Source organism: Triticum aestivum, chromosome 3B (genome assembly GCF_018294505.1).
Source record: "Triticum aestivum cultivar Chinese Spring chromosome 3B, IWGSC CS RefSeq v2.1, whole genome shotgun sequence".
Classification (NCBI taxonomy): Eukaryota; Viridiplantae; Streptophyta; class Magnoliopsida; order Poales; family Poaceae; genus Triticum; species Triticum aestivum.
In genome coordinates this window covers 152,184,710-152,192,731 of record NC_057801.1, presented here as the reverse complement: position 1 = coordinate 152,192,731, position 8,022 = coordinate 152,184,710, and the positions used below count along the sequence as shown (strand labels likewise).

Here is an 8,022-nt window from a genome sequence, read left to right as displayed (position 1 = left end):
CTTACTTTTCACTTGTGTGACCGTCCAGTTTCTTTGGTGTTGCTTTCCTAAGGTTGTAGGATACAGGGGTATCCTATGAACTTTTTGGATCTTTACAAGATAATTTGGGCTAGCTCAGGCAACACTCGTCACCACCTTTAGGTTGTCTTTGATGTTGTTGCTTGGACACTTTGGCCCATTCACACCAAGCTTGTCCTTGTTTTTTTTAGAATCACTGGGAAGCTCCCCACCTGAATATATTACTCAAAAGGCTGTCGAGGCAGCAAGTACAGAATTACATAGGCACGACGCAACGTGCAGAGAGGTAGAAATGCCACGAGAAGACGTCCTCCTTGTCACTTGTCTCCATGAGACGGTGTGACCATAGATCCAAGTCAGAAATAAGGGACCTGAGGATTATTACAGAATATTGATCAACACTTCTAAACATCATATCATTACACGCTGCCCAAATCTTCCATAGTAGTCACATGAGAACCAATGACCATGCTTTATGGGAAAGCTGATGGGGCAGTGGTGTATCCCATAACTCAGAGATGTCGGTGATCTGGGGCAAAATACCAATGCGCTGCCATATCCGGTTGGTGAGTGGACATGTGACGAAGAGGTGCATGGAGTCCTCGGGTAACAGAGCACATCGAGGGAATATGTCGGTGGAGATGATATGCTTGTGCGCGAGGTTGACCCTAGTGTTGAGACGGTCTTTGAAGAGGAGCCAAGCAAAAATTTTGATCTTGCGTGGAGCCTTGGAACACCATATGAGAGGGGCAAGGGGATCTTTGTCAGGCCGACACATGAGAGCGCAGTACGTGTGCTTGGTGGAGAAGTCATAACCTTGATGTAGGAACCTTTGGTCTTCCTCCGTCGAAGTCCTGCAAAATAGCCAAAAGTGAAACAAGCTCTTGTTCTACCACAAGGGAGAGACGATTACGGATGTTAGCATTTATACCGTAATGCAGAATATTAGCTACTTTTACTAGCTCTAGGGTGGAGTGTGAGAAGAGGTGGGGGAAGGTGGTAGCTAGAGGTCTTGGGGTCAACCAAGTGTCGAGCCAAAAGTCTGTGTGTGAACCATTGTTTGTTAATATGAAGGAGATTTTCTGGAGGGAGCCCTAAACCACCATACATTTTGGGTGTACACACATTTTTCCATGCAATAAGGCATTGAGCTCCTGAACAAGAATCCTCTCCCGCCCAAGAGAAGGCCCTACAGAGGGAGTCAATGGTTTTGAGGACCTTTTTAGGGATGTGAAAGATCGACATGAAATAGGTAAGGAGGAAATCTAAAACCGCGGAGATGAGGATGAGACGGTCTCCTTTGTCTAGCAGTTTGGCACGCCAACCAGTCATTAATTTACGAGAGTGTTCTAACAAGGGAGCGAACACATTGGATGGAGGTTTGGTGGGGGCAAGAGGTAGGCCGATGTAAGTTTGAGGGCAGGGGGTGTGGGTGCAGCCCATGGCAAGGGCAATGGCAGAGGCCATGGTGTCATCTGTGTGGAGTGTGTCTAGAGTGGTTTTGGAGAAGTTGATGGCCAGGCCTGTAGCTTGAGCAAAGTTGTTTAGGATTACTTTGAGAGCTGCGGCGGCGACAGGGGAGGCGGCAGCAATGATGAGCGTATCATCGGCGTACTGTAGTACGGTAGGAAGTAAGTGAGAGAAGATGGGGTGGTGGATCGCAACATCTGAGTTCTGGAGGATGAGCTGCTGGAGTAGGTCGGCTACAATGAGAAAATAGTAGGGAGAAGTCGGGTCACCTTGCCTAAGGCCATTCTTGCATTCAATCCAGTTGCCTGGAACACCATTCAGTAGGATGGATACTATTCGTTGCCGATGCCCTACTGACGCCATTTATAAATTGGACAGTTTGTTGCACTAGTGGCGGGTCCTTAGTAAAAAGCTAGATAGTCGTCATCAAGGTTTCACCGTTTCGATTGGGGGATTTGGCTCTTCGACTCTCCCCTCCGCCTGTCACTTGATCTTGGTTGTATTCATTCGGCCTTTCATTGTGATGTTGCCCATTTGCTTTGGAGCCGATAATTGTCACACGTGTGACATGTAGTAACACCGCCCACACGTTTTTTACACTAAAGTTGTTATAAAAAAACAAATCTAAAAAAAAAACTGAAACTTATCATCCAAACAAAAGGTTGTCATACTTCACAACTAAATTGCCATCAAAAAGACATGTGAACAGAATTGTTTCGTGCCATAGGTGTGGACATTATCATTTGGATTTGCTTTTGAACCTGTTTTATGATGCAACGTGTGGGCGAAAGGCTTATTTACTTTGTCAAATACAGAACTTCAACTGCTCAAATATGGTATTGACTGAATTTAAATCACACTAGGGCATTTGGTCTAGTGGTATGATTCTCGCTTAGGGTGCGAGAGGTCCCGAGTTCAATTCTCGGAATGCCCCATATTTTTTCCTGTTTTTTTCTTCCTCTGTACTGTTGGACAACGTACACCCCGAACCAACCAACACCACCGTGTACAAGATGGTACTACTCCATTGGAGAAGGCAGTTCTCTGGCTACATTTCTGGAATACGTGGTTCGATCCATCGCCCAAATTCAGAGTTCCAAACAAGAACAAAGACTTATTACTCTATACTGCAGTAGGATAACTAAAGAATCCACCGGCTTAAGGGATCAGATTCAAATTCAGTTCAGTTCCTCCTCTGCGCGCGATGGATCCAGCTACACGCCTTGGAATTTACTACCGGTTTTTTACCGCGTCTGGTGCGGCGGCAGATACGGCAGGCCGCGGCGAGCCCGCTTCATGAGGTTGTACTCCACCAGCGGCGCCGCCTCCGGCACGATCTCCCTCACGCCGTCCAGCGCCCCGAACCGCTCCGCCCACGCCGCCAGCCGCGGCGTCCTGGCCGGGTCGATGGTCCGCACGCCGCACATGGCCTCGGACGCGCGCAGCCACCCGATGAACCCGCCGAGCGCCACGTCCACCAGCCCCACGCCGCCCCCGCCGAAGAAGTCCCTGTCCCCGAGCTCCCCCTCGAACGCCTCCAGCACGGCGATGACCTCCCTCGCCGCCCCCGCCCGCTCATCGGCCGTGCTCCCGCCGTAGAGCCCCTCGTCCAGAACCCCAGCAGCGTCAGCCCCTCCTCCGTGCTGCTGCCGCCGCCTCCGGTGGCTTCCGCCATTGCTGCTGTGCCTGCCGATCGAGCGGTGCGATGATTGAGCCTCGCGGGTGTGTATGGTGGGGTTTTTTAATGGTTGGTCTGGTCTGGTGGATCTGGTGCGACGAATCATGTGGTTGTTCAGATATACTCCTACGTAGCACTTCGATTCGTCATGCGTGACGGTGAGTGTGTGGCCGTATTGTGCAATTGGGATGGTTATCCTATCTCAGATGCCATTTTTGGCGCGACCAAGTGAGCAAACTGGTCATTTCTTGCCATTTTCTTTCGTTTTGACCGCTACTGAAGAATGGACAGACAGATATGCATACTCTCATCAGTCACTCACTCCGAGCTTCCCTCGGTGGTGGCTTGCCGGCGCCGTGAGCACGTAAGGATGAGGCCACGCGGATCCTGTACCAACGATCTTGGTCGATATTCAGAAAATGATTTATGTATAAACTGTTCGCTGTTCATTTCTGTGTGTAATACATTTGCATACTATGGCGGTATACCTGATTGTGTGGGGTCAGATAGAGTACTTGTTCTGTGGGATCGATTAACATTGGAATGCAGAATCGAATATACAGATATAATATACATGAGCAAACACGATACATTATGCTCATTTTTGTTCTTGGTTCCTATCTTTCTGTTTCAATCCAGAACATCCATCTTTGACCAACATTTCCGGTGAAGAAAGGAAAGGGCTCATCTGCTCTTTTTTAACGACCGAAGGCCTTCGAAGATACTCCCTCCGTCCGGAAATACTTGTCATCAAAATGAATAAAAGAGGATATATATAGATGTATTTTAGTTCTAGATACATCCCTTTTTGTTCATTTTGATGACAAATATTTTCGGACGGAGGGAATATCAACAAACAGAGCAGTATATTTGCTGAAAAAGACCTAAAGTTTTTCCCGAAAAGGTTTGTCTTCTTGTACTTCAATGTCTGGAATAGTTGCTGAATCTCATCGTTGATGTTTATGTTGCTTCCTTTTTCATATTGTATTGGATGATGATCGCCGAATAACTTTGTTGTTCGATATATTGAGTCTGTGTAATATGAAATACTATGATCACGAATCTTACAATGCAAATGAAAATAGTGGCACTACCTTTATGTACGTAGAAGGGGTTGAAATAAGTTACATGGCCAAAACTTGATGTTATGAAGCTAAACAACCAAGTTGCTGTTAATGAAAGTTAATTTGTTGGTCGTTTTTATTTATTTACTAGCTGAACTTTATAATTAATCATATCATAATGATTCTGCTGTGCAATTCCTCCCATTGATTCTAATAATAACTCTAATACTACTAGAATCATATAGTTCATGTTTATCTTGGCACCTATGTGTTGTTGCACTAGCTTATTTTTGTCGGCGAGGTCTGCTATTGGATATATTAAGGTTGTGTACTATGTAATATTATGATTTGGAATACTATAGTGCGAAGAAAAACAGTGGCACTGCCTTTATTTAAGTAAAAAGTGTTGAACTAACTTGTTCGGTCTGAAACTTAGTGTTATAGAATTGAACTGACAAGAAAATGGTAATGAGACTTAACTAATTTGCTGTTTTAATTCATTTATCTGTTAAACTTCATAAGTAATAATATTAGAACAAACCTTATGTGCAATTATACTGATTGAAGTGGAAAGTTATTCTAGTAATTGCATTTTTGTAAAAACAATTGTCCTGTCATCAACACTGAAAGTGACTTAAAATGTGAAAATTTTTAAACCACAATGTTTGCACAGAAAGCACAATGTATGGGGCAGCTTCGTTTAAAAACAATGAAAATATGAAAAATTCAGAAGTTGTTGCAAAGAATGTAGAGCTTTGCTTACGTACAACAATTCCACAATGCATTTGGGATGGAAAGTTCAGTGGTCACGTAAGAGATACTTATCCACAAATGGTAATTTTCAGTTTTATAGTTTAGAAGTTCCAATTAGAATTTATTTACATTAGAGTATGTACTATGTTTAAAGGTGAGACATTTTGTAACTCAAGAATATAAGCCGATGCATGCTAAAAGAATCCATGAGTGGAATATCAAGAAGGATGATATAGTGAGAGAGGATATTGAATTTACAGATAAAGTCTTCTTGTTGTTAAACCAATCATGCATGCGTTGCACTGAAAGAAGGTCAACTAGATGTTTGCTTGAGAGGGCAAGTAAATCAACATGTATCGTAAAAAACCTGGTACTATGTATTATACTTAATTTTAACTAATTGATATTACATTTTTTTTCTTATTTCATATGGTCAATTTATCTAGTTTCGCATAGTATTTTGAAACAATTTTCTGGTCTCAGCAATGTCCATGCAGTACCACAAGGTAAACTTTGTTCTAAGCAACTTTTGTTGTGTCTTTTATTCTATATGGCTTTGATATATTGTTCTCAGTAATGTTCATGCAGTATCACAAGGATGATTTGAAGCAGATTAAGCAGGATAAATGTAAATTTACCTCGATCTCATGCGCCGCTCAACTCCATTGGAGTTTTCTCGCTTAGGGCGAGTGGGGACGACAACAACAGAAGAACACCAGCACTAGCTGTCATGGGTGTCGATGGTTGGAGCCGTGAAGTTGCGGCGACCGCCACCAAGACCGTCTTGTACCAGTGACAACAGAGTATATCCACAAGATGACACTGGAAGCAATGACCATGAGGGGAAGAGAGGAGGCATGAAGAAGTTCATACTTCTACGGAGCAAGCTGAGTTGGGTGGCACATTGTATGTGAAATTTACATATAGGATGTTGAGTCGCCCATGGATCCAACCTACACCCCCTAGTTGCAAGCATGTCGTGCCCTTTACAATTACATATACGATGTGGTGTACATACAATTGTATGTCAAAGATAGATATGCAGTTGAGTGGCACATTTGCACAATAAAATACATCCCTATTAAAAAAACCCAAATCACAAAAAATTTGAAAAGGAAAGCAAAAATAGTTTTTTTGGAAAAGAGATTTCATATAATAATAAAATAGATATAGACAACCGGCAACATGAAAATGAGAATGGGTTTGAGGAGGAAGGGCCCCCGGACACCTAAGAGTCATGAGCAATGAGTTGTGACCGCTTCATGGGAGCAACTGACTGGAGGTTACCCTCTCCCGGGAACCTCCAAGGATTACTTTTGGTGGCCTCACAGCACACCCAGTGGTTGTCTAGCCGCCGTCACATTTCACGTGTTGGCATTTTCTCTGGATCTTTTATTTTTTCTATACCCTTTTTCAGGTTTCAGATGTTTTTTTTTATTTTTTGGCTTTACGTTTTTCACTTTGTTTTCCTTAGATTTTTGAAACTTTTTTGCATGAAAAAAAAAATGTGCTTCCACGAGAAGCACAATTGAGCTTCTCGGGAAAGGGGAAAACCAGTACTTCAATGAGAAGTATAGATTTGCTTCTCATGTAAGTACAAATTTGCTTCCCTGAGAAGCACATAAAAAAGAAGTATGTGTTTCCAAGAAGCAAAATTGTTCTTCTTGAAAAAGGCAAAAAATGAAGCACTGTTTTGCTTTCGCGAGAAGCATAATTGTGCTTCTCCCGAAAAAAAGCACGCCCTATGCTCCAAAAAAAGAAAGAAAAACCACAGCCGTGCTATTGCTTTCTAGCTCTGCTTTTTTCTTCCTTTTTTGTATTTGTTTTTATTTTGCGTGAACCATTTTTTTTGGTATCCATTTTTGTTTCTGTTTTTTTTGTTTTAAAGGTTTTACGTTAGTTCGTCAAAACCTATTAACATGTAATCTAGTTTTGAAGATCTTGATACGAGAATCCAACAGTGAAGACGGTTCTAGATTTGGACACCCAGGTTATGACAAGTGACTGGCGCCACTTGTCAGCATCTGAGAAGGTACGTTGACCTTTACAATTTAACTGGTGATTTCGCCGCTTGCCCTCCACCCCCCTCTCTCTAAGTGTAAAAAATCGCAGTAAAAAAAGACAACGAAAACGGGTGCCCCTATGCCTCGCTTATAGCGATAATTAGTGAACCCTACCGTCAAGCAGAGCACGAGAGGAGATGGACCAATCCGGCTGCGCAGGAGGCCACAACCTCTTTTTTTGTTTGTTATAATTTTTCGTGGTTTTGTTTTTATTTATTTATTTACTTTTATTTATACTTCCAAATATTCTAAATAAATACATTACAAAAAACACTTTACATAAAACCTTTCAAAAATATGTTAAACAAGCATTTGAAAAATGTTTCTCATGTATACAAAAATGTATAGAAAAAATATACAATATGCGTGAAAAAACTTTAATCTGTATTTAAAATTTTTTTATCAAAGCATTTGAAAAAAGGTTAAACATGTATTTGAAAAATGTTAATAAAGCATTTAAAAAATGTTAAATGTGTATAGAAACAGTGTTGACCATGTATTCAAAGAATGTTAAACTTCTATATGAAAAATGTTAGTCAAGCATGTAAAAAATGTTAAATATGTGTAGAAAAAATGCTTACCATGTATTAAAAAAGCTAATCTGGTACCAAAAAATGTAATAAATCATTTAAAAATGTTAAACTAGAAAAATGTTAAGCAAACACGTGAAAAGGTGTTAAATATGTATAGAGAAAATGTTGACCATGTATTAAAAAAGTTAATCTGGTATAAGAAAAATGTTAATCGATCATTTAATTTTTTGAATGTTTATAAAAAAAGGTTGACTATGGATTAAAAAATATTAATCTACTATTTTAGAAATGTAATCAATTATTTCATTTTTTAAATGTGTATACAAAAATGTTGACCATGTATTCACTGAATATTAATCTTGTTTTGAGAAAATTTAAACATGTATTAGATATATACCAAAAATATGTATAGAAAAACAATAAAAACCCGAGAGAAAACAAAA

The 8,022-nt window shown here is 41.0% G+C and overlaps 1 non-coding gene across 1 annotated transcript; it reads left to right on the top strand.

Moving 5' to 3' along the window:
* The first annotated feature begins 2,350 nt into the window (after positions 1-2,350).
* On the top strand, positions 2,351-2,422 carry TRNAP-AGG (transfer RNA proline (anticodon AGG)). The gene has a single exon. It is a non-coding gene; the product is annotated as a tRNA-Pro (tRNA).
* The last annotated feature ends 5,600 nt before the right edge of the window (positions 2,423-8,022 follow it).